Source organism: Geotrypetes seraphini, chromosome 4 (assembly GCF_902459505.1).
Source record: "Geotrypetes seraphini chromosome 4, aGeoSer1.1, whole genome shotgun sequence".
Classification (NCBI taxonomy): domain Eukaryota; kingdom Metazoa; phylum Chordata; class Amphibia; order Gymnophiona; family Dermophiidae; genus Geotrypetes; species Geotrypetes seraphini.
The window spans coordinates 313832302-313855829 of record NC_047087.1 but is presented as its reverse complement, the minus strand read 5'-3'; the positions used below and the strand labels follow the sequence as shown (position 1 = coordinate 313855829).

General features: G+C 42.9%; 1 protein-coding gene across 1 annotated transcript in view; it reads right to left on the bottom strand.

Annotated features, from left to right (window-relative positions):
- Window positions 1-23528, bottom strand: part of ATRNL1 (attractin like 1) — a 1517170-nt gene that overhangs the window by 1035721 nt on the left and 457921 nt on the right. The window lies entirely within an intron of this gene.

The window sequence follows — 23528 nt, the reverse complement described above, 5'->3', positions numbered from 1 at the left end:
GCCATATATATATATGGATTGGCTGTGAATGGTATTGATTAGAAATCAGGTAAAACATTCACCTAATAAATTCAAATACCATTCAAGTAGAAAAGGGCACATCTCTAACTTTTCACAAGGATAACTAGTGAAATTCTGGCTGCATAAGTTAGCTAGTCTGGTCAAAAGTGACATTCAACCATTAAGATTTGTCTAGTCATAACAGCTACGGTAGCTCTGTGGGTGCTTGAGCACCTCCAAAATTGAGCAAGCTCCCTGAGCGTGTCCAGGTAATTAGCACCCCAAATCATTTTGAAAAGTTGGCTTCTATGCATCCAATTAACTCCCAAGTCTTTCAATCATCAGCTTTAAGAGTAAAATTTTAAAGTAATTCAAGGTGTTACAGCCTGGAAATACTGCTTAGCAAACAGAAGATAAGGAAAACTGTTACAGAGCTCTGCCATGATTTACTGGAAAATAAAAGCAATGAATAATCACATATTCAATTTCTATTTCCGCAATGCTATTTCATGCTAAGTGTCCTGGAGGGAGAAAATAAAAAGAAAACAGATTTTTATGATCAGGGGACTCCTAGTAATATCTTTCAATTACAAACTCCAGCACCTGAGACGATGCAATTTATTATATATATGAGAAAGCTCAGAGCCCCAAAGGGGAGGGAAAAGAGGAGGACAGGGGAGTGAGAAAAGAAAGAAAAAGAACATCCATGCAGAGTACAAATTATGGCTTGATATTTTGTCCAGCTTGTGCAAATTGAAGCATGTTCAAAGCAATGCTTATAGGTATGATTTTTTTTTTTTTTTTTTTTAACGGTGAACGTTAACTGGGAAGAAAAACCATTTTAAAAAGTTGTAAAAGGCTGGTTCAATGATAAAAGATTCTGGCAAGCTGTAGACAAAATAATTCCTACCTGACTGAGGTTATTTTTCAAACTGACAGGTCTTTTCAAGGGAACCCAAACAAGCAGCATGTTAGAAATACCCTTTCCCTTATCCTTTGCTAGTTTTTTTTAGTGACTACTGTACACAGCACTTTTGCTTACAGTCATTTTGAAACCCTTAACAAGGCCCTGGGGTGAAGAATGAATTATTAGTACATATAAAATGTCAAATGCTTAAACAGACTAATTAGTATTCATCTATAATATGCAGAATCAAACATTAGGGCCAGTTCATGAAGACACTTGTCCCCTAAGTCTATATATTAATGCATCCAAACTTAGGCTTAGAGTACACATTTGTACTCACAATTTAAGAATAAGGTCAGTAATGGAGTTCAAGCCAAGTAGCTTTAATTGATGCTAATGGGCACCAATTAGCAGTTGAGCACACAGATTCGATTGTGCACAGCTTTTGGGGGGCATGAAGATGGGTAGGGCCTGGGCAGGTCAGGAGTGTCCCCTAGGGGTGTTCGACACACCAATCATAAAATACTAGCATGTTTCCCCGAAAATAAGTGTATTTGGGGGGCCTAAAATTAATCTAAGAAGCTGTCTTATTTTCAGGGTATGTACATGATCATCTCTCCCTTCCTCTCCTTCACCCCAATTCTTCTACTTTACTTTCCCCCCCCCCCCCACATGTGCAGCATCTTTCCTCCCCTCCCTCGTGCAGCAGGACCCTTGCCCAGCTTCTATCCTTCCCTCCCTCCCATCCCTTGTGCAGCAGAACCCTTGAGCAAACACCCTTCCCAAGCACCTGCCCCCGAGCCCCCATCCTTCCCACCCTCCCATCCGAACCCCGCCAACCACGAGCAAGCTCTACATACCTCCCTAAGCAGTGTTGGGCTGGCAGCACTCTACAGGCTGCTTTGGCCTTATCCGCCCATGAATTCACTCTACCGCGTTACTGATAACATTATCAGTAATGCGGCAGAGTGAATTCACATGCGCATCTTTACAGAATAGCACTTAGCAAGGTGTGTGCAAATCCAAATTGTTGCCGATTACTGCCAATTACTGGCACAAATAAGTCATTAATTAAATTTGGCACGTGCCCAAATTTGTGTAATTTTAAGGGCTATTTATAGAACTCCCCTGTATGCATCTAACTGCCAACAGTTATGTGTGAGCATTTACACCAGCCTTTGGTAAGAGCTCACACCTAAAGCTGGGAACCTAAAGGATCGTCTAGGGCTGGGTTAGGCAATTCCGGTCCTCGAGAGCCGGAGCCAGGTCAGGTTTTCAGGATCTCCACAATGAATATGTACGAGATAGATTTGCATGCACTGCCTCCTTGAGATGCAAATCTCTCTCAAGCATACTTATATTCAAAATCTTTCACCAAGAACAAGAAGTTTAATTCTCAATGATTTACGATGAAGCTAAGGTTATCTAATTACATTCCAGATATTTATTTTATTTCTTTATTTTTGTCAACTTTTATCCGGGGAGGGGGATTTCATTTGGAAGGAAGGGGATGGAATCAAAGGGGGTGTAGAAAGGAAAGGATTAGTTCATATGGAAATTGAATTTGAAGGAATGATATAAATATGTATGGAAATATTATTATTATGAATCTTATTGTAATGAATATATCTTTGTATTATCTTATTGTATTTCTTACTGGATTCCTTCAATAAAATTGTTATAAATTAAAAAAAGAAAAGAAAAAATATAAGTAAAATGGGGGAAAGAGAACACTTCAAAAGAAGCGGTGCCAACGGCTCACCGAGACCAGCAGCAGTATCGGGAGCCCCTCTCCAGCAGGGCACCTGATCTCAGTTACACCCCTACCCCGATCCAGCAGGGGAGAATACTTTAAATATATATTTTTTATTTCTCTTGATACTTATTTTTTATCTCTATTTTTTATTTATTTTACTTATTTATTTTTAATTCTATCTTTAAATGTATTTATTCATTACTCTTTATATTTTACCTTTATTTTTCATAAATTGTTTCTTCAAGTACTTTAGTTAGATTGTGAGCCTTTGGGACAGTTAAGGAATTTCCAAGTACCTATCTTATTTATTTTTATTTATTGTATCTTTTAATGCATTCATTTTTGTAAACCGCTTAGAAACCTCACGGTTATTAGCGGTATATAAGAATTAAATTAAATTAAAAATTAAATAAAATACAACAAACTGATAGTACATGCTACAAAAGGGAAATGGATGGGATCCATGCCATAAAAATAAAAGGAGGGGGGATGGGAAAAACGAAAGGGAAAGGGGAATTATCAGATATGTAGCAAGGGGTTACTCCAGGACCGAATTGAAAAACATTGGCCTAGGGCAGGGGCCAGCCCCATGTGGCTCTTCTTCCAAGTGGCTACGACTCTCCAGGTCCTGACCCTTTAATCAGCCTCCCAATCCCATGATCCCCCCTCCCTCAGACTTACCAATGTTCTTGGTGGTCCAACGGGGGTCTTTCTGGCAGGAGCGCAGCCCTCTCGCTCCAGTCTCCTAAAATAGTTGCTGTGACCTCTTGCAGCTGCTCGCGGCATTTCCTTTAGTACCGCGAGAGATCGTGGCAGCCATTTTAGAAGACAGCCACGAGGAAGCAGGAGAGGGCTGTGCTCCTGTCACAAAGACTCCCACTGGACCACCAGGAACCTCGGCAGGCCCGGGGAGGGTGGAAGGGTATCTTAGGGTTGGGAGGGAGATTAAAGGGTTGGGGCTTGGAGAGGGGAGAGAATCTTGGCTATGGGTTGGGGAGGTGGGGGAAGATATACAGGGCAGGTGCAGAGACCTGCATGGGGTTGGAGGGGAGAGAAGCTACACCTTGAGGCTCTTTATAGATCTTGGGACAAATATTTTGAATAAATTGGCTCTTTGTTGAAAAAAGGGTAGCCTAGGATGTCCAATACTCTTGCACCAGCCTTGCAAATTGCACAGGATGCAACTATAGTCCTGGAGAATCCTTTTCCAGTTTTCTATCTTTTCAGTAAGACAGATTATGCTACTTCTCCTCTAGTTTATCATGTCATCTTTCATCCTCCTGACAAGACTGGAACACAGGAAGTCTTTGCAGCTTTGGTAACAAGATCATGTCTCTGTTCCAGCTCAAACTCTTCTGCTTTTCTTCAAAGGGAAAATAATAAAATTCAAGAGGGATTTCTGAAGCAAGGCTCCTGGTGTTCCTTCATTTCACCTTGTTATTGTCAGGGCCTCTGGCCCTGGCCCAAAGGAACAGTCATTAAAAAGTTTGGTCCAATACTGAGAGGCTTATTTTCCAGTCTGTTCCACAAGGGAAAACACTCTGTCTTCCATCACCCCATTAATAAAAGAAAGTGCCCTCTCTCAGCAGCCAAAGGTGCTCTATACCAGCATGAAAGCAATTTTAGCTACAGGTGCAATGCCCACAGGACAGCTGACCTTGTTAACAGCGGCTCCCCCTAAACATTCAGAAATCCAAAAGGAAAAAACAACTTCAAAGGTTGACAGCGAAATGAAGCAATTAGAGCATTATGTTCTTCTGATTTTGCTTTGCTAATACTGTAGTGATAAACAGCTAATTGCTACCACAGACCGGGCCAAAGCACCATTTATGACTTAAGTGCTCAAAAATACATAAAGTTTAATCCACTGCAGCTGCTGCTTCACATTCTCCAGATACGACACTGATCATGCATTTCTAATGACACATTTTGGGGCTCAGGATCTGCCTTGCACCTAACGTGTATAACAGGCTTTACAGACAGGCAATGACTGTGACGGTGACTTTCCTAAACATATACCAAATGCACAAAATTGTTTCATACACAATCCTATGCACAAGAACAATTAATGTATATATATTTATATTCTTCTATTACTGTGTTTCCTTGAAAATAAGACAGTGTCTTATATTCATTTGGGGCCCAAAAAAGGCACTAGGTCTTATTTTCAGGTAGGGCTTATTTTTTTCATATACGATCATCTCTCCCTTCCTCTCCTTCACCCCCAGTTCTTCCTCTTTCCTTTCCCCCCATATGTACAATATCTTCCCTCCCTTCTTACCCATCCCCTTGTGCCTTCCCTCTGCAGCATCTTTCTATCCCTCCATCCCTCCCATCCCCCTGTGCAGAACCCTTTGCCCAGCTTCCATCCTTCCCTCTCTCCCATCCCTCATGCAGCAGAAACCTTGAGCACTCCCCACCGCACAGCCAAACCGCTGAACCCTCCCCCTGACCCTCCATCCTTCCCTCCCAACCGATCCCCGCCAACCGCGACCATAAATACCTTCCGGCAAAGGAGCATCGGGCTAGCAGTACTCACAGGATGCTTCTCAGCCTTCTCGTTGGGACCTTCTGTATACTGATGACATTATCAGTAACGTGGCACACAGAAGGCCCCAGCGAAAAGGCGGCCTGTCAGTGCTGCTAACCTGACACTCCTCTGGCGGAAGGTATTTATGGTTGAGGTCGGTGGGGATCAATTGGGAGGGAAGGATGGGGGTTCGGCGGTTTGGCTGTGCGGTGGGAGCAGGGTGGGGGGAAGCGCGGCTGCCTATGACTAGGGCTTATTTTCAGGGGTAGGGCTTATATTAAGACCTACCCCAAAATCATGCTAGAGCTTATTTTCAGGGTAGGTTTTATTTTCGGGGAAACACGGTAGCTTCAGATATTTCCTAGCTACTTTTTTTTTAAAGGCAGTCTATTGTCAGCAGCCTCCATGGGCTGTAGTGAATTTGAAGGGAAATGTTCAAAGTCCTTTTATTCATGTAAATGACTATTTACCTAGGCCAACAGGCTCTTGAAAATTGCCCATCTGATTATAGTTGAAGTACACACATTGTTCGAAAACATGCCTACTTTCATCTGTATTCAGTTGAGGTGTTCCCAGAGGCAGAGAGAGTGTGGGAATACCACATGTAAAAGTCTGTGCTGCTCTTTCCTAAGCAGGTTTCAAAGGGAAAGGACCTGTTTTATTTTCCCTTTGAAAACTGGCACAAAATCCATAGAGAGAAATACCTGCTGACTCCGCAGTTTCAAGTTTCTCCCCAGATATGGAGAGACCAGGCATAATAAGGGGTTACTCATGGGAGACATCACACAGGTCACTGATATATTTTCTGTGGCTGCAAGTTATAAATTTTCTACCTTCTTGAAAGCTTCTGCGTTGCAATGGACAACAGGACAAGCAGTCTTCCTTAACATCAGAAAAAGCTTATTTCAAGTGGCAGGGTGTACTACAGAAAAACATGGGCTGTAACACCTTAAGTCCCAAAAGTGAAAACTAAACTAAACTAAGCCTTAGGTTTATATACCGCATCTTCTCCACTGAAGTGGAGCTCGACACGGTTTACAGAGTTTTAAAAATATGGGAAGAGAGAAGAGAAAGAGTTTACAAAGCATAAAAAGAGGGGATGTAATCAGGAGAAGAGATTATTATATGCTAGAGAAAAGCCAGTTGTTTTCGGAATAGTTGGAGGGAACCCAGGTTCCACAGCGGGACAGTGAGGTCGTTCCAGAGGCCGGTGATTTTGGAGAGGAGGGATCTACCCAGTTTACCTGCGTGGAGGATGCTGTGTAGAGAGGGGAAGGATAGTTTATGTCTGTGGGCAGATCTGGTGGTAGTTGATGTCGGGGCGAGGAAAGATAGAGGGAGTAGGGGCGGAAGGATGCCGTGAATGATCTTGAAAGCCAGGCAGGAGCATTTGAAATGAATTCTGGAAAGTACTGGGAGCCAGTGAAGATTGGTAAGTAGAGGGGAGACGTGGTCATATTTGCGTTTAGCAAAAATCAGCTTAGCCGCAGTGTTCTGGATAAGCTGGAGTCTGCGAAGACTTTTTTTTTCGTTAGGCCTAAGTAGATGGCGTTACAATAATCGAGTTTGGATAGGATGATGGATTGTACAAGGTCGGTGAAATGTTTTTGGTGAAAATAAGATCTAACTTTCCTCAGCATGTGGAGGCTGAAAAAACAAGATTTTGCCAGGGAATTCAGGTGATCGTTGAGGGAAAGGGAAAGGGAGGAGTCGATAGTGATGCCAAGGACCTTGCTTGAGAACTCAAGGTGTAGAGCAGGGCCTGTGGGTAGGATGAAGAGGGCGGGCAGGTGAGCTAATTTTGGGCCGAGCCAGAGTAATTTTGTTTTTGATTCATTTAATTTCATCTGTACTGAGAGGGACCAGGCATGAAGTCTCATTATGCACGATGTGATGTTCTCTTGGAGGTTTGTAAGGTTTGGATCTGTTTCGAGGAGGATGAGGATATCGTCTGCATATGTGTAAATTGTTTCAAGGGGGGATAGTTTAAGGAGCTTCAGGGAGGTCATATATATGTTGAAGAGAATAGGGGAGAGCCCTGTGGAACACCACAGGATGGTGTCCATGAAGCGGATTTGGAGCCGTTTGTGTTGACAATGTAGGAACGATCGCGAAGGAAGTTTGAGAACCACTTTAGGACAGAAGAGTCTATCCCAATCTCGGAAAGTTGGTAGATTAGTATGTCGTGATGCATGACGTCGAAAGCCGCAGAGAGATCAAACTGTAGGAGAACAGCAAATTTGTTTCGGGCGTGTAGTTGTTGCACCTTTGAGATTAGGGAAACTAGGAGGGACTCGGTGCTGAAATTAGGCCTAAATCCGTATTGGTAGTGTTGGAGAATGGAGAATCTCTCTAGGTAAGAGGAGAGCTGAGTGGCGACTATGGTCTCTAGAAGTTTTGTTAAAAGAGGGATGTTTGCTAAAAGAAAGCTCTGCGGCATTGCAACATAGGCTGTACAGTATTTAAATATTCAGCAGTAAGCTATCCATCTAACCAAATCTGATACTCAGTAAAATTCAGTCCAATTCTAGTTGGCCCAGGCGCCTAAGGCCCCTCCTATGGGCGGGGCCTTAGGCACCTGGCCCAATCAGGCCCTAGGCCTGCCATTCGGAGGATGACGGGCCTGCCAGCCAGACGGGCTTGGCACCCGGCCAGCCAACGTAAAGTAAGTTCAGGGGGGTGTCTGGGGGTAAGAACATAAGAACTGCCGCTACTGGGTCAGACCAGTGGTTCATCTTGCCCTTCAGTCCGCTCACATGGCGGCCCTTACCACTGCTCTAAATGAGTCCAGCCTCACCTGTGTACGGTCCAGTTTAGCAGGAACTTGTCCAAATTTGTCTTGAATCCCTGGAGGGTGTTTTCCTCTATAACAGACTCTGGAAGAGCGTTCCAGTTGTCTACCACTCTCTGGGTGAAGAAGAACTTCCTTACGTTTGTACAGAATCTATCCGCTTTTAACTTTAGGGAGTGCCCTCTCGTTCTCTCTACCTTGGACAGGGTGAACAACCTGCCTTTATCTACTAAGTCTATTCCCTTCATTATCTTGAACGTTTCAATTATGTCCCCTCTCAATCTCCTCTGTTCGAGGGAGAAGAGGCCTAGTTTCTCCAATCTCTCACTGTATGGCAACTCCTCCAGCCCTTTAACCATTTTAGTCGCTCTTTCTGGACCCTTTCGAGTAGTACCATGTCCTTCTTCATGTACGGCGACCAGTGCTGGACGAAGTACTCCAGGTGAGGGCGCACCATGGCGCAGTAAAGCAGCATGATAACCTTCTCCGATCTGTTTGTGATCCCCTTCTTTATCATTCCTAGCATTCTGTTTACCCTTTTTGCCATCACCGCACATTACACGGACGGCTTCATCGATTTGTCAATCAGAACTCCCAAGTCTCTTTCCTGGGAGGTCTCTCCAAATATCGCCCCGGACATCCTGTATTCGTACATGAGATTTTTGTTACCGACATGCATCACTTTACTCTTATCCACGCAGAACCTCATTTGCCATTTCTCGAGCTTGATTATGTCAGGTTGCAGATCTTTGCAATCCCCCTGTGTCTTCACTATTCTGAATAACTTTGTATCGTCTGCAAGTTTAATCACCTCACTCGTTGTACCAATGTCCAAATCATTTATAAAGATGTTGAAGAGCACTGGTCCAAGCACCGAGCCCTGCGGCACCCCACTGGTGACGCACTTCCAGTCTGAGTATTGTCCATTTACCCCCACTCTCTGTTTCCTATGCTCCAGCCAGTTTTTAATCCATGTGAGTATTTCACCCTCGATTCCATGGCTTCCAATTTTCCAAAGTAGTCGTTCATGTGGAACCTTGTCAAATGCCTTCTGAAAATCCTGATATACAGTGTCAACCAGGTCGCCCTTGCCTATCTGCCTATTTACTCCCTCAAAGAAGTGCAGCAAGGTTGTCAAACACGAACTGCCTTTGCTGAAACCGTGCTGTCTCCTCATCAGCCCATGTCCGTCAAGGTGATCAATGATATGGTCCTTTATCAGTGCATCTACCATCTTTCCCGGTACCGAGGTGAGACTCATTGGTCTGTAGTTTCCCAGATCTCCCCTTGAACCTTTCTTGAAGATCAGCATAACATTCGCTATCTTACAGTCCTCCGGAATCTTTCCCAATTTGATCGACAGGTTGGCTACTAGTTGAAGCAGTTCAGCTATAGCCCCTTTCAGTTCCTTGATGACCCTTGGATGGATGACATCTGATCCAGGGGATTTATCGCTCTTAAGCCTATCAATCTGCCTACATACCTCCTCTAGACTGACCATCAACCCTGACAGTTTCCCGTCTTCGTTTCCAGCATATAGCCTGATGGGTTCAGGTATGCTGTGTATATCCTCTTCAGTAAATACAGACGCAAAAAATGTGTTCAGTTTGTCGGCGATTGCTTTGTCCTACTTTAGCACTCCCTTTATTCCATGGTCATCCAACGGCCACCACTGCTTCCTTTGCGGGTCGTTTCCCCTTAATATATCGAAAGAACAGCTTGAAGTTTTTTGCCTCCTTAGCTATTTTTTTCCTCATAGTCTCTTTTGGCCCCTTTTACCGCTTTATGGCACCTGCGTTGATGTTGTTTGTGTTTATTCCAGTTTTTGTCCATCTTTGACCTTTTCCATTCCTTAAACAAAGTTTCTTGTCTCTGATCGCTTCCTTCACCTCTACAGTGAGCCACGCCTGTTTTTGTTTTTTTTTCCTCTTGGATCCCTTGTTGATACCCGGTGTATATAGATTTTGCAGCTCGGTGACTGTGTTCTTAAAAAGGGACCAAGTTTGCTCTAGCGTTTTTACAGTGCTTGTCCTCTTCTTAATCTTCTTCCCCACCATGAGTCTCATCCCTTTGTAATTCCCTTTTCGGTCTTGGGGTTAAGGGGGGGCCATTCGGGGGTTCGGGGGGGGCTGAGCGGGGGGAGTACACAATGGGCAGGAGGGCCTGGGATCCCTCCTGCCTGTATTTGAGGGGGAGTGAGGGGTCAACTTCCAGCTGGAGGGGTTGGGCTCCTTCCTGCCGGTACTGTCGGGGCTGGGGGTGGACTGCGATCGCAGCAGGAGAGATTGGGCATCTCTCCTGCATGATCGTGATACCCCCCCCCTGCCGAACTGCCACAAATCGCGGCAGGAAAGATTAGGCATCTCTCCTGCCGCAATCGTTGGGGGGGGGATTTTGTAACCGGTGTTGTTTTTGACAGATGCTGGTTACAGAATTCAGCTTTGAGGCGAAAGACTGGCCCCTCCTTCACCTAAAAGGCCTTTGGGACTTGGGCTATTTTTGGTTGATAATGTGTTCTAAGGTTAGACGTAGTGGTGGTCTAGGCCAGTGGTTCCCAACCCTGTCCTGGAGGACCACCAGGCCAATCGAGTTTTCAGGCTAGCCCTAATGAATATGCATGAGAAAGATTTGCAATGGAAGTGATAGGCATGCAAATCTGTTCCATGCATATTCATTAGGGCTAGCCTGAAAACCCGATTGGCCTGGTGGTCCTCCAGGACAGGGTTGGGAACCACTGGTCTAGGCAATTAAACTGCTGAACGTAGATGTAGGCCATTCTCAAAAAAAAACCCACCTTATTTTGGACTTTTTTTTGAGAATGGACATTTTCCCTGTTGCTACTTTTAGCGTTTAGAGCCTTAGGCCAAAAAGAGGACTTAGACTTTTTTTTATTATGCCCCTCCACGGGTATATGATCAGGATGGAGGGAGAGAGGGCTAGGAATTGAGCAAAGAATTCTAAATGCAAAGAGCATAATACAGAGGGAAAGAGAAGATCAAGAATTGATAAAATTACAAAGAGGACCTAAGATAGGGTAAATGATTCTGGATTTGAGGGTTGAAAGAAAGTGAGAGAGAAGCTCCCAGAATTGGCTTAGAGAGGGGGGGGCAGTACAAAGTCCAAAAAGATAAGCTAGGAGGAAGGGGCTTATAAACGGAGGAGGAAGAGGAACAGAAATGGAAAACTAGGCATGAAAGATACAAGAAAGAAGGGCAGGAAGAAAAATACTATTAAAATAGCCCTAGGTAGATTAGATAGATTGTGAGCCCATCATGACAGATAGGGAAAATACTTGAGTATCTGACTGTAAAAACTGCTTAGATAAACCTTGATAGGCGGTATATAAATACCTAATAAACTTGAAACTAGTAAGGAAAGAAAGAAAGACATACATTATAAAGAAAAGGATGGAAACAAAAAAAGTAATGGTATCAGAAAAGAGACTTGATGAGCCAGAATATCAAGGCAGAGATATCCCACCGTTTGGAAATTTGTATTGCCCGACAGGTAATGTTAATAACTTATCAGGAGAAAATATCTTGGGATTCACTTCAAAGTCTTTAACCTCAGCATGTATCCCACTAGAATTTATACATTTGGAACAGCAGGATTTGTAGCTTAATTGGCTTTTTCTGGTGCATAATTAATTCTTTTCTATGCAAGACATATCTGCCAGTTTTAGATTATGTTATGGACCCAAATTATTTTGTGCAATAGAAACTTATAATTTTAGGTATATTTTGAGAATGAATCACTACAGTTCATACCAACCATGCATATTTCCCACTCTCTATCCAACATGTACCAAGGAACTGCTATGGAGTCATATCTGTCCATTAAAAATCTGGCAACCCTAGCTACAATTCAACATTCAGAATTAAGAGGGATCTTCCTGGGGATAAAGGGTCATATTCTATAAACGGTGTCCTGGTTGTAGGCGGCGGAAGGAGTCCTACTGCTGTCTAACCAGTCAATCGAGACGCACATTTTCAAAAAAAAAAAACAACAAAAACTACTCGAGACAGGCCACCTATAGTGTAGGTATCTTGTCACGGTTGAGGGAGATGTGTAGGGATACTTAAGCTCGCCCAAAGCTGGGCTTGATTTTGCCTGGAAATGGCCTTAGGCGAGCTTAAGTGGCCCTAGGTGTCTCTCTAGGGCTGTGATAGGCACCTAAAATGTAGGCCATTGAAATGTTGGTCTACATTTCAATTAGATGCGGTCGCTAAACTTATCATGGCAAGGAAATCTCCCTGCCATGATCAGCTGAGCGGTCATGGCAGGAAGCCCCCAAACCCCACTGCAAGGGAGCCCCCAAACTCCACTGCCACCCACAAACTTCCCTGCACTGTCTGAGGCAGGATGGATGCCTACTCCCTCCTACTGGCACCCACCCACCCACACACAACATCTCCAGCAGGAGGGATGCCACTCCCTCCTGTCAACACCCCTCCCCTCACACACAAAACATCCCCAGCAGGAGGGATGTTCACTCCCTCTTGCCAGGGATGTTGTGTGTGTGGGGGGTATGCTGGCAGGAGGAAGAGGGCATGCCTCTTGCCGAGGAAGTTGTGGGGGGTGCCAGCAGGAAGAAGTGGGCACACCCCCTGCCGGGGATTGTTTTGCAGTTTGTGGCAAGAGGGCGTGGGCATCCCTCCTGCCAAGGCTTGCGGGGAGGGGTGAGGGAGGGGGTTCCCTGCCACTGCCGTTCAGCTGATCGCAGCAGGGAGATTCCCAGGAGTCTATAAACAACAAACACACAAAAATAATGTTATGCAAAAACAATCAATACAAAAAAATTTAAAAAACAGAAACATAAATAATTAATACACTGAACCGACTGGCTGGCCCAGAACCTTCTCTCTGCCATCAGAATTGACGTCGAGGGAAGACTTGTGGGCTGGCCATGTGCAGTCGCTGCATGCGCCTGGCCCATTCCTGTTGCAGCAGAAGAAAAGGGGGTGGGGGTTGGGAATGGAATGTGTCGGGTGGCTGTTACGGCAGCAGGGGGGTGGGAATGGAGCATGTCGAGTGGCAGGGTCATCTTCGGAGGTGGGGCAAGGAGGAGGTGGCAGTGGCTTCAGCAGGGGGACATGCAGGGAGAGATCCCAGGCGGCAGCCAGCCCGCGTACCCCCAACAGATGGCCCGCCTACTCCCTGGGTTATGCATACCACAGGTTGAGAAACACTGCTATAGGGGACTTGTCTATTTCAGGGACTTCATTGAGCGAGGGTGGTCGTTCTACTGCTCTCCCCCCCCCCCCCCCTTTTACTCTTATTCGTCTACCTGAGGATGGTTCATGAAGGGTACAAAAATTTGGACCAACCCCAAGATATTACTTTGAAAGATATCTAGCAAGTGGTTGTTAGGACCGAAGAGTGCATAAAGACTACTATACCAGTTATGTAGTTTTCCTCAAGAAACCATAAAGAAATTTTGTAAAGTTGATACTAAAATTGACAACTTGGATACCAGACTATCTCAGATTTCCTCAAATTTGCCTAATTATCTATCAGTTTCCTCTGTTTTTGTTAAAGATAAGTCTGATTATACACAGGCAATTAGAATTTCTTGAAAATCTAATGAGAGCTAAAACATTATACTTATTGAATTTCCTTGTTTGTTATCTACTGTCTCCTGAGATTTTGGTACACAGATACTTGAAGGAGGTATTGCTTTGGGATAAAGTTGAAGAATTGTTTCTGATTGTAGGTATGTTTCTGTACCACAAGCTGAGGCTGTTGAAGGTATGGCAAAGGAGGGAGCTAAAGACTCTATTCATCTAACAGATTTTCTTGAATCCTCGCAAGAAGAAATTGTTACTAGAGCAACCCTCCTTGCAACCTTTTCAACAGAACAAGAGAAAAATGTTTTGAAAAAATATTTCCGAAATAAAAATTCTCTGTTTTGTGGCTAGGTCCACACAACTACGCCACAAGGAATTTTTGAAATTGAAGGATAGAGTTCTGTCCTTGGGAGGTAATGATTTTCTTCAATTTCCTTTCAAATGTGTAATAACCTTATAATCCAATAGATATATTTACTTTGATCCCTCTCGGCTTGAGAGATTGTTAATTAAAAAAGAAGTTTCTGATGTGGGGGAGGAGATTTCAAGGACATATTAAATTTATAAGGAAATTTTGGTGTGAAAGGACGATAGGGGTTCATATTTTTTGGTTGTTAGTAAATAATAGTTAAAATAATTGCTTGTTGCCTCCTCCCATTGATGAACTACCGTATTTTTCGCTCCATAAGACGCACTTTTTCCCCCCCAAAAGTGGGTGGAAATGTCTGTGTGTCTTGTGGAGCAAATATTACTTTTTTTCTGCCTTTTTAAATCCTAGTGGTCCAGTGGTGTCTCGACGGGAGCAAGCTTTCCGCGCTCCTGCCTGGGCCCGTGCCGCTCCCTGAAGGCTGCCGTCAGTTCTCACAGGACTTACAAGAACTGACAGCAGCCATTCAGGGAGCGACGTGGGGCAAGGCAGAGGCGCGAAGGGCTCGCTCCTGCCGATACATCGCTGGACCAGCAGAATTTTAAATCAAATGTAATTTAACCTTTCATTCCTTACGTATCTTTAATGTAACTATGGATAAAATTGTATGTTTATGGTTTTAAACTGTTTTATTTGTCCCCCCAAACTATTATTGTTATACGCATTCAAAATACTTGATATTGCGTTTAAATCAAAATCTCAATAAACTTTAAACTTGGAAATACCAATAATGACGTGCATTCTTAGATGGGATTGGGGGGGTAAAAACATGGAAATGCTCAACAACAGAGGAAGATAAATATTATGAAAATAACTGAAGACAGCAATGAACCCTGGAGCTGGAAAGAGTTACTCATTTTGATGCTGGCTGTGACATTCTGATGACAGGAAATTCCTATACCACAAGGTACAATAAAGTGGCACATCTTCTCCCCCACCCCCCTCCTGTCCAGGCCTACCACATGACCACCAGAGGGAGGACAGAGTACAGGGCAGGAAGGTGGGACAGGGTACACCATTTGGTTCAGAATGTTTTTTTTCTTGGATTTCCCTCCTCTACACTTAAGTGCGTCTTATGGTCAGGTGCATCTTATAGAGTGAAAAATACGGTATATATTTCATTTACAGTGGTACCTCGGTTTATGAGTGTACCGGTTTGCGAATGTTTTGCAAGACGAGCAAAACATTTGCAAAATCAGTGCCTTGGAAACCGAGCATGGCTCGATTTACGAGTGCTCCCCCCCCCCCCGCAATCCGGCACCCTCTCCCCTGCGATCCGGCACCCCCCCTGATGCAATTGGGCACCCCCCCCCCGGCGCGATTAGGCCCCCCCCTGCCGCTTCTTACCCTCATCTGGGCACCGGCACCAGCATGTCCTGTGCTTGGTGCTGGTGCCCGAAGATCAGCCTCCTCTTCTGCTGGGCCTTGAGATCTGAGCATGCTCAAGGTCTGCGAGATCACATTCACGGGGTGCCAAATCGTGGGGGGGGGGGGGCGGATCGCAGGGGGGCCTTCGGGAGGAGCAATGCCGGTTCTCGTGGGGGGGAACGCATCAAAGCGAGTTTCCATTATTTCCTATGGGGGAAACTCGCTTTGATAAACGAGCATTTTGGATTACGAGCATGCTCCAGGAACGGATTATGCTCATAATCCGAGGTACCACTGTATTGTATTTCATTTGAAATATGTAATAAATAATGATTTTTTTTTAATACTGTGGAACACCTCAGCATGTCCCGTGGTAAGACCTTTTCAGTTGAGGTAAGCAAATAGTAGTGCTTATCACAGTTCAATAAAGGAGCTCAATGTAAATCTGAGACCACACAAAATGCAAGGGGTGGGTGAGTGCCTTAAGCTAACATCTAAGCATTTCTCCTGGCTCAGCAACTAATTAATTACTCCAGCCTGTCACTGTGAAGGAGGACAGGGAAATAAAGTGGCGAGAAACTAAATGAAAACTTACTCCTCTCCCAAAATGCTTTTCCTTCTTTCAGCAGCATTTCTTACTGTTTAAAAATAATCCCCTGATATCTTAAAGGCATTATTAAAGGCACAGTATTGATCACTGCTGAGCTGAGCACAGAATTATGTGAGTACGTTAACAGTTGTTAGTTTGAGGAAACTACTGTACTTTTAATGCTGAAAGGGTATTTTTTTTTTTAACTTTCGACAAACCAGATATGAACTGGCATCATGTGAAATTCGACCGTGGTAGAACTTGGGACTATGAATAAGTGGATGACAGTCACTGCTACTGTACACCAACAGAGAGCTCAAATGCAATAGCTCCACTATTTTCTATAAAATAATGATGTCCAATTAGAAACCATTGGTTAACTAGGGTGTGGAGCGGTGGTTAGAGCTACAGCCTCAGCACTCTGAGGTTGTAGGTTCTAATCCCATGATGCTCCTTGGCAAGTCACGTAAATCCCCCATTGCCCCGGGTACATTAGATAGAGTGTGATCCCACCAGGACAGAGAGGGAAAAATGCTTTGAGTACCTGAATGTACACCACTTAGGTTATAAGTGGTATATAAATACTAAAATAGCGCATTACTTTAAGCAGTGCTGGGGGGCTTCTTTGCCTCTTGAGATATTTTGCTTGTTTGTTTGATCATTTCTATCCTGCCTGAAAATTAAGCAGATCACATCATAACACAAATATGTGGTTGGCTTGATGGCAAATTGTCAACCAGTCTTTAATCAGGAATGGCTAACTTGCACAGAGTAGTGGTTTCAGTTCTGGTCGCCTTGTTCGGCAGACTGGATGGACCGTGCCTTCATTTACTATGGTACCAAAAAAGAGTAGCAGATTACCAAAAAGCTAGTATAGATCCACACAACCCATCGTAAAAGCACAACAAAAACCACATCATAATAAATGCAACTAAAAACAGATGGAACAAGCAACTTGTTTAAAAAAGAATTTTAATACCATCAAGTGTGTGATGCTCCAGTACAAAATATACAGTCAATACGTATTTAAGCAGCCAATATTACAGTGCACTGGGTCACATATACCTAGCTCACTACAGCCCACTCTACTGACATTAAACACCAACAGCCTGTGTGAAAAGTGCCTTAAGACGTTTCTTAAACTGACCACTGTCAGACATAACCCTGAAATCAGTGATAGATCTAGTTTTGGCAAAGTGTATTTTGGGTTAAGGATAGAATAGACAAGTGCTGGATCTTAAAGATCAGCTTGGTCGGTGGATTGTTAGGACGGTCAAGAGATAAACTGGGGCACCATTCTGTCATGCCTTTATGTAACAGCAAGAAGAGGGAATCAAAGTAAAAGAAGAAAAAATCAACAAGACTTGCAGTGAAGGTGCACAACAAGAAAACAAAACAAAACAAAACTGGAAGAAAATGTACAGGGTACAGGAATTTATTAAAATAACAAAAATCTCATGCACGAATATAGTACTTGGAGAGACCTCCCAGGAAAGGGACTTGGGAGTTCTGATTGACAAGTTGATGAAGCCATCCACGCAATGTGCGGTGGCGGCAAAAAGGGCGAACAGAATGCTAGGAATGATAAAGAAGGGGATCACAAACAGATCAGAGAAGGTTATCATGCCGCTGTACCAGGCCATGCTGCGCCCTCACCTGGAGTACTGCATCCACCACTGGTCGCCGTACATAAAGAAGGATACGGTACTACTTGAAAGGGTCCAGAGAAGAGCGACTAAAATGGTTAAGGGGCTAATGGAGTTGTCGTACAGTGAGAGATTGGAGAAACTGGGCCTCTTCTCCCTTGAAAAGAGGAGATTGAGAGGAGACATGATCGAAACATTCAAAATACTGAAGGGAATAGACTTGGTAGATAAGTACAGGTTGTTCACCCTCTCAAAGGTAGGGAGAACGAGAGGGCACTCTCTAAAGTTGAAAGGGGATAGATTCCGTACAAACGTAAGGAAGTTCTTCTTCACCCAGAGAGTGGTGGAGAGCTGGAACGCTGTTCCGGAGTCTGTTGTAGGGGAAAACACCCTCCAGGGTTTCAAGACTAAGCTGGACAAGTTCCTGCTAAACTGGGACGTACACAGGTGAAGCTGGTCTCATTTTAGAGCACTGGTCTTTGACCTGAGGGCCGCCGCGTGAGCGGACTGCTGGGCAATCCTTATGTTCTTAAAACCAATGCATAAAATACATCCAAAGAACTGGTCCTAATATTCGTGAGGGAATAAAAGGGGGAAAAAAGCACCAAGGGCTTCTTGAATTGGGACAATGAGATCATCTTTACTGGTAGACCAACACAGCCCATGTTTGTGTCAAGTGTGACAATACTCTGTCTTTTAAATCACATATCGGCAGACACACACAGCAATGTACATTAACATACAGGAGCAGCATGGTGAAAGTTTGTTTTTTACTATTTGAGACTGTTAAAGCTGTTAAAACCTATTTTGACTCATGTTGAAGTTGGTTCATGCTTTCATAACCAGCAGAGTTGATTACTGTAATTCTCTTCTTGAATGGCTCCAGCAAAGCAAGTCTTCAGAGACTACAATTAGTGCAAAACACAGTGGAACGGCTTATTGGAGTCAAAAAGATAGAGCATATTACACCAATCTTATTTCAACTACATTGGTTGCCAGTGACAAAGGGCTCCTTTTACGAAGGCGCGTTTGGACCTTAACGCGCGGAATAGCACACGCTAAAATGCCCCTCTTGAGCAGGCGGTAGTTTTTCGGCTAGCGCACACTAATCCAGTGTGTGCGCTAAAAACACTAGCGCACCTTCGTAAAAGGAGCCCAAAATGTATGGAATTCCAGATTTTGTGTTTAGTTTATAAAGTTCTAAACTTGAGTAGTCCATTATATCTCTCAAAAAATTTGTGCAAATATTCTCCTTCAAGGACTTCTTGCAATACCTGGATTAAGTTGCAATCAAGCTCTCATCAACTCGGGAAAGATTTCTCGTACACTGGACCTTTCCTGTGGAACTCCTCTTCAGAAATATGTCAGACAAAGTCTTATTTTGCTCTTCGTAAAACTGTCAAAAGAACACTTTTATTCTTGACAGGTTATGGGGATTGAAGTTTTATGAGACCGATACATTTTTATTAATTTTATATATTGTGATTTTTTTTTATTTATTTATTTTTTTTTTGCAATGATGTTTTTTTAATTGTATGTGTTTGAAATGACACTTTTGTAAATTGGGGTATATCAAGAAATTAAATCCAATCCCATCCGCTCAATGCCCAGGTTCATCCCTGAAAGTAACTCTAAATTAACACTCGCCCTCAACCTGTAATGTCCCACAGTAATCATGTAGTTAGTGTCAAGGTAGCTTTCTGCATCCCTTCCTGAGATGTATAAGTATGACCTTTTCAATTATTTAGGCTATTGCAGGAAGGGGAGAGATAGGGCAATAATTTGCTAGAACCATAGGTTCTAAAGACTCCTTCAGGAGAGAAAGGACTGTTGCAATCTTTAGGGAACCTAGCTGGTTACCTAAATTCAGGGAAGCATTTACAATACTAATCGGTTCTGGATTTATTTAGAACATAAGAAATGCCTTCACCGAATCAGACCTTAGGTCCATCTAGTCCGGCGACCCGTGCACGCGGAGGCCAAGCTAGGTGCTCCCTGATGGAGACCTTGATTACCTGTATCCCTCAATGTGATTTGCAAGAAGGTGTGCATCCAACTTGCTCTTGAATCCCAGAATGGTGGTCTCCGTCACAACCTCCTCCGGAAAAGCATTCCAAGCGCCCACCACTCGTTATGTGAAACAGAACTTCCTGACATTTGTCCTGGGCTTGTTGCCCCTCAATTTCAGTCCATGACCTCTTGTCCGAGTCACATTTAGATTTGTCATGCATCCAGCAATGTTGCCTCTTAGCATGCTTAAACTGACTATTAAGCTTAGCTCTGCTCTCAAGTCGAGCATTGATGATAGACACAATGCTGCTTGCATGTACTATATGTATATACTGTACATAAGTCTCCAGATACATCAAAGTGAAGCATGCCACAAGCTTAAAATGTTCCTTCAGACAACCTACACATCAGAAAGGTAGGAAAAGAGAAGTAGCCTAATGGTTAGAGAACCAGGGAAGCCAGGACTCAAAAATCACTTCTGCCACTGCCACCCTTTGTGACCTTGCTTAAGTCACTTGGACCCTCATTTTAGCTCTGGTATTTAGACATCCATACTGTAATAGCATGCAAATCCACACTTTACAAAGCCAAGCTAAGGACTACATCCATATGGCAAGGGAGCATGGTCTGAGCATGTTTTGGGGAGAACTAGGGAGGGCAAAAATATGGACATCCAATTCTGATTTCAGATGGGGAAGAGATGTGTATGTCCCAAAAAATGAATATGTGTATTTAGACCCTTGTACCCAGCACTTCTAGGTTACAGAAAGATGTTCCTATTTGAGCAATTCTCCACAGGAGGGAATAAGGAAAGTCATAGTAACTTTATGTCCCTGAAGGGCTCAAAATAATTAAAAAAATAAAAATGAAAACCAGTGTTCTCTACCCTGGCTCTCAGCCAGCTATGGGGCTCATAATCGAAACTGAAATACGTCTAAAATCCCGCCCAAGTCGGCACTTGGATGATCTAAAAGACAATCGATAAAAATGGCTTTTTGGACATATCCCTGGACTTTTTAGGCCTCTGAATCCCGCTGTGCACCCAGAGCCAAAAGGGGCGTTTTTGGAGCAATGGTTAGGGAAGGAGGTAGGCGGGATGTGAGCTGCCCTAGACTTAGTCGTCATGAAGGGATAACTGAAGGTTTGACGAGACTGCCTAGACGAAACTTATACGTTGTGACTTAGATGACGTAAAATGCCCAAAAGGTATTCAAAGTGACCAGATAACCACTGCAGGGACAAAGTAAAGACCCCCCACATACTTCCCCGTGTTCACTGACCCCGTTGCACCCCCACAAAGTTCAGAATAAAAACGTACATACCTGCCTCCGGAACATTAGCAACTGGCATAGAAAAGCCTAGTAGAGCTGCACAGAAGTAACTTAAGTAGCCTGGGGGTTGGGCTAGTGAACCATAGAGAGGAGGACCCAGGCCTATAAGCCACTCTAGCCACTACATTCATGGTAGAAAATGTGAGCCCCCCCAAAACCCCACTCTACTGCCATTTAGGTGCCACCTGCAACCATAAGGCTATTGGGATTGTAGAAAGGTGGGTATAGTGGGTTTGGAGGGTATTTGGGGGGCTCACCATAATCTATAAAGGAATTCTGGTGAGATGTTTATGTGGCACCCTTTTTGTGAAGTTCACAGCAGTGTCTTCTAAGGTGCCATATCACCAGAAATTGGAAAAATTACACAAGACTTAATTACACCTTCTGGTGGAATTCGTTATGCCATATATACAAAATGGAAAGAACAATTGCTATATAAAAGGGGAATTATAATAACTTTAAGAAGATTTGGGGGCCATTGACAACTTATTGTAATGATTAGACGCCATTGAAAGTATAATTATAATTAAGGGAGGGGGTGGTATATAGTTATAATATAGATTTAATCAATATCTATGAATATAGCACATGTATGTTCATTTTTGATTATAATATCTGTGAAAAGGGTGGGTGGGGAGGGAGATAATTTATATATTTAAGATGATAATAGAAAGAATTTCAAGTGATGTGTATGATTCAATTTGATGTAATATTGTGTACTTGATGGAAGATGAAAAATGAATAAAGAATTGGGAAAAAAAATAAAATAAAAAAATAAAATAAAATCAGCTTCTTTAATTCCCACTTTGACTGTAAGCTCTTTGGGGCATGGTCTGTACCTAAATACTTATCAGCATTAAGGATACCCAGTAGTGCTATAAAACTGTTAAGTTTCAAGTTTATCAAGTTTACTAAAACATTTTTTATACCGCTTATTCCAATTTCTAGGCGGTGTACAGCAATAATAAAAAGATATCTTTAAAAGAAACAAGACAAATTAGAGCTAAAATATTATACAAACCAATGTTGGATTAGTAGACATTAACAAAAACACGTATACTAACTGCACACAATTGGGGGGAAAAGGACTGAACTACAATATTTGAAGAAAGCACACTTAAGGGTAAAACAATAGGTAAGGGTAGGGACAATAGTTGATTTGACAGTTTTATCCAAAAGCATCCTCAAATAAAAATGTTTTGAGTTTTGCTTTAAATTGATTTATAGACGATTCCATGCGTAAGTGATTAGGTAGCGAATTCTAAAGGGAAGGTGCAGTGACGGCAAAATTATTGGATCTCAATGTATTAATTAGTTTTAAAGATGGTACAACTGGGAGATTTTGTGATATAGAACGAAGGGATTTAGCGGGATAATAAGGAACAGGGAGACTATCAATAAACTCTGGTTGATTGTATAAATGAGTTGTAAAGGTTAATAGTAGAATTTTATAACTAATTCGATGTTCAACAGGCAGCCAGTGAACATTGATTAAAAGGGAGAAACGATCATGTTTCTTTGCGCCATAGATGATCTTAACAGCAGTATTTAGCACTATCTGAAGGCGTCTTATTTCCTTTTTGGTAATGCCCTTATAGAGGGCATTACAGTAATCTATACAAGAAATTACCAAAGAGTGGATTAATGTATTCAAGGATGATAGATCTAATAATTTGGATAAGGAACGTATCATTCTAAGGCGGTGGAAACAATTCTGGACCACCATACTAATGTGGTTATGATAGGAGAATTTGCAGTCAAAAGTAACTCCTAACAGCTTTAGAGTGGGTACAACTTTAATTGAAAGCGATTCAAATTTCAAAGGGGCCTGAAGAGTTATTCCCTCTTTAAAGGGAAAAATCATTAGTTTAGATTTATTGATGTTAAGAGATAGCCTATTTGAATCTAAGCACAGTTTGATTTTTTTTCAAGTTTCTGGTTGATGGAAGCAACGTCCCCGATATTATTTAGATCAATAGGGTGGATCAGTTGCACATCATCGGCATAAGCAAAGGTGGTGGCCCACGGGCAGAAGAGGGGACAAAAAGATGTTAAAAAGTAATGGTGACAGGATAGAACCTTGCGGGATTCCATGTTTAGTAGAAGAAGGTTCAGATGATGTATTATTAAAAATGACCTTGGATGATCTGTCAGCAAAGTAAGAGGTGAACCAGTCCATGACTTGACTTATTATAATACCTTGTTCCTTCAGTTTGTTCTGAATTGGCCTTGGGGGAAAAAAAAAATCTTTCTTGAATAAATTCAGAGCTTGTAATTTAGAATGTAATTATGAGATTTAATTATAAGGAAGCACGATCAGATATATAGAATACAAAAGTGCAAGAGTAAAATGATTTCTGCTTTAAAAAATATGCAAAACACGGTAAGGTTTAATGAGTTACCTTTAGAAGCTGTCCATAGGAAGAGTATTTGTATAGAAAACACCCTTATCCGTCAGCCTCCCCAGCGATGCCTTGGCAGCATTTTCACCTCTTAGTCTACAATAGAATCTTTAACTTATTACTTTGTTGGACAGATATAAGCAATAGCTCAATTAGTGGGCCTAGGCAAGGCTGCCCAGCTAGAATGTAGTAATTGAGCCATTG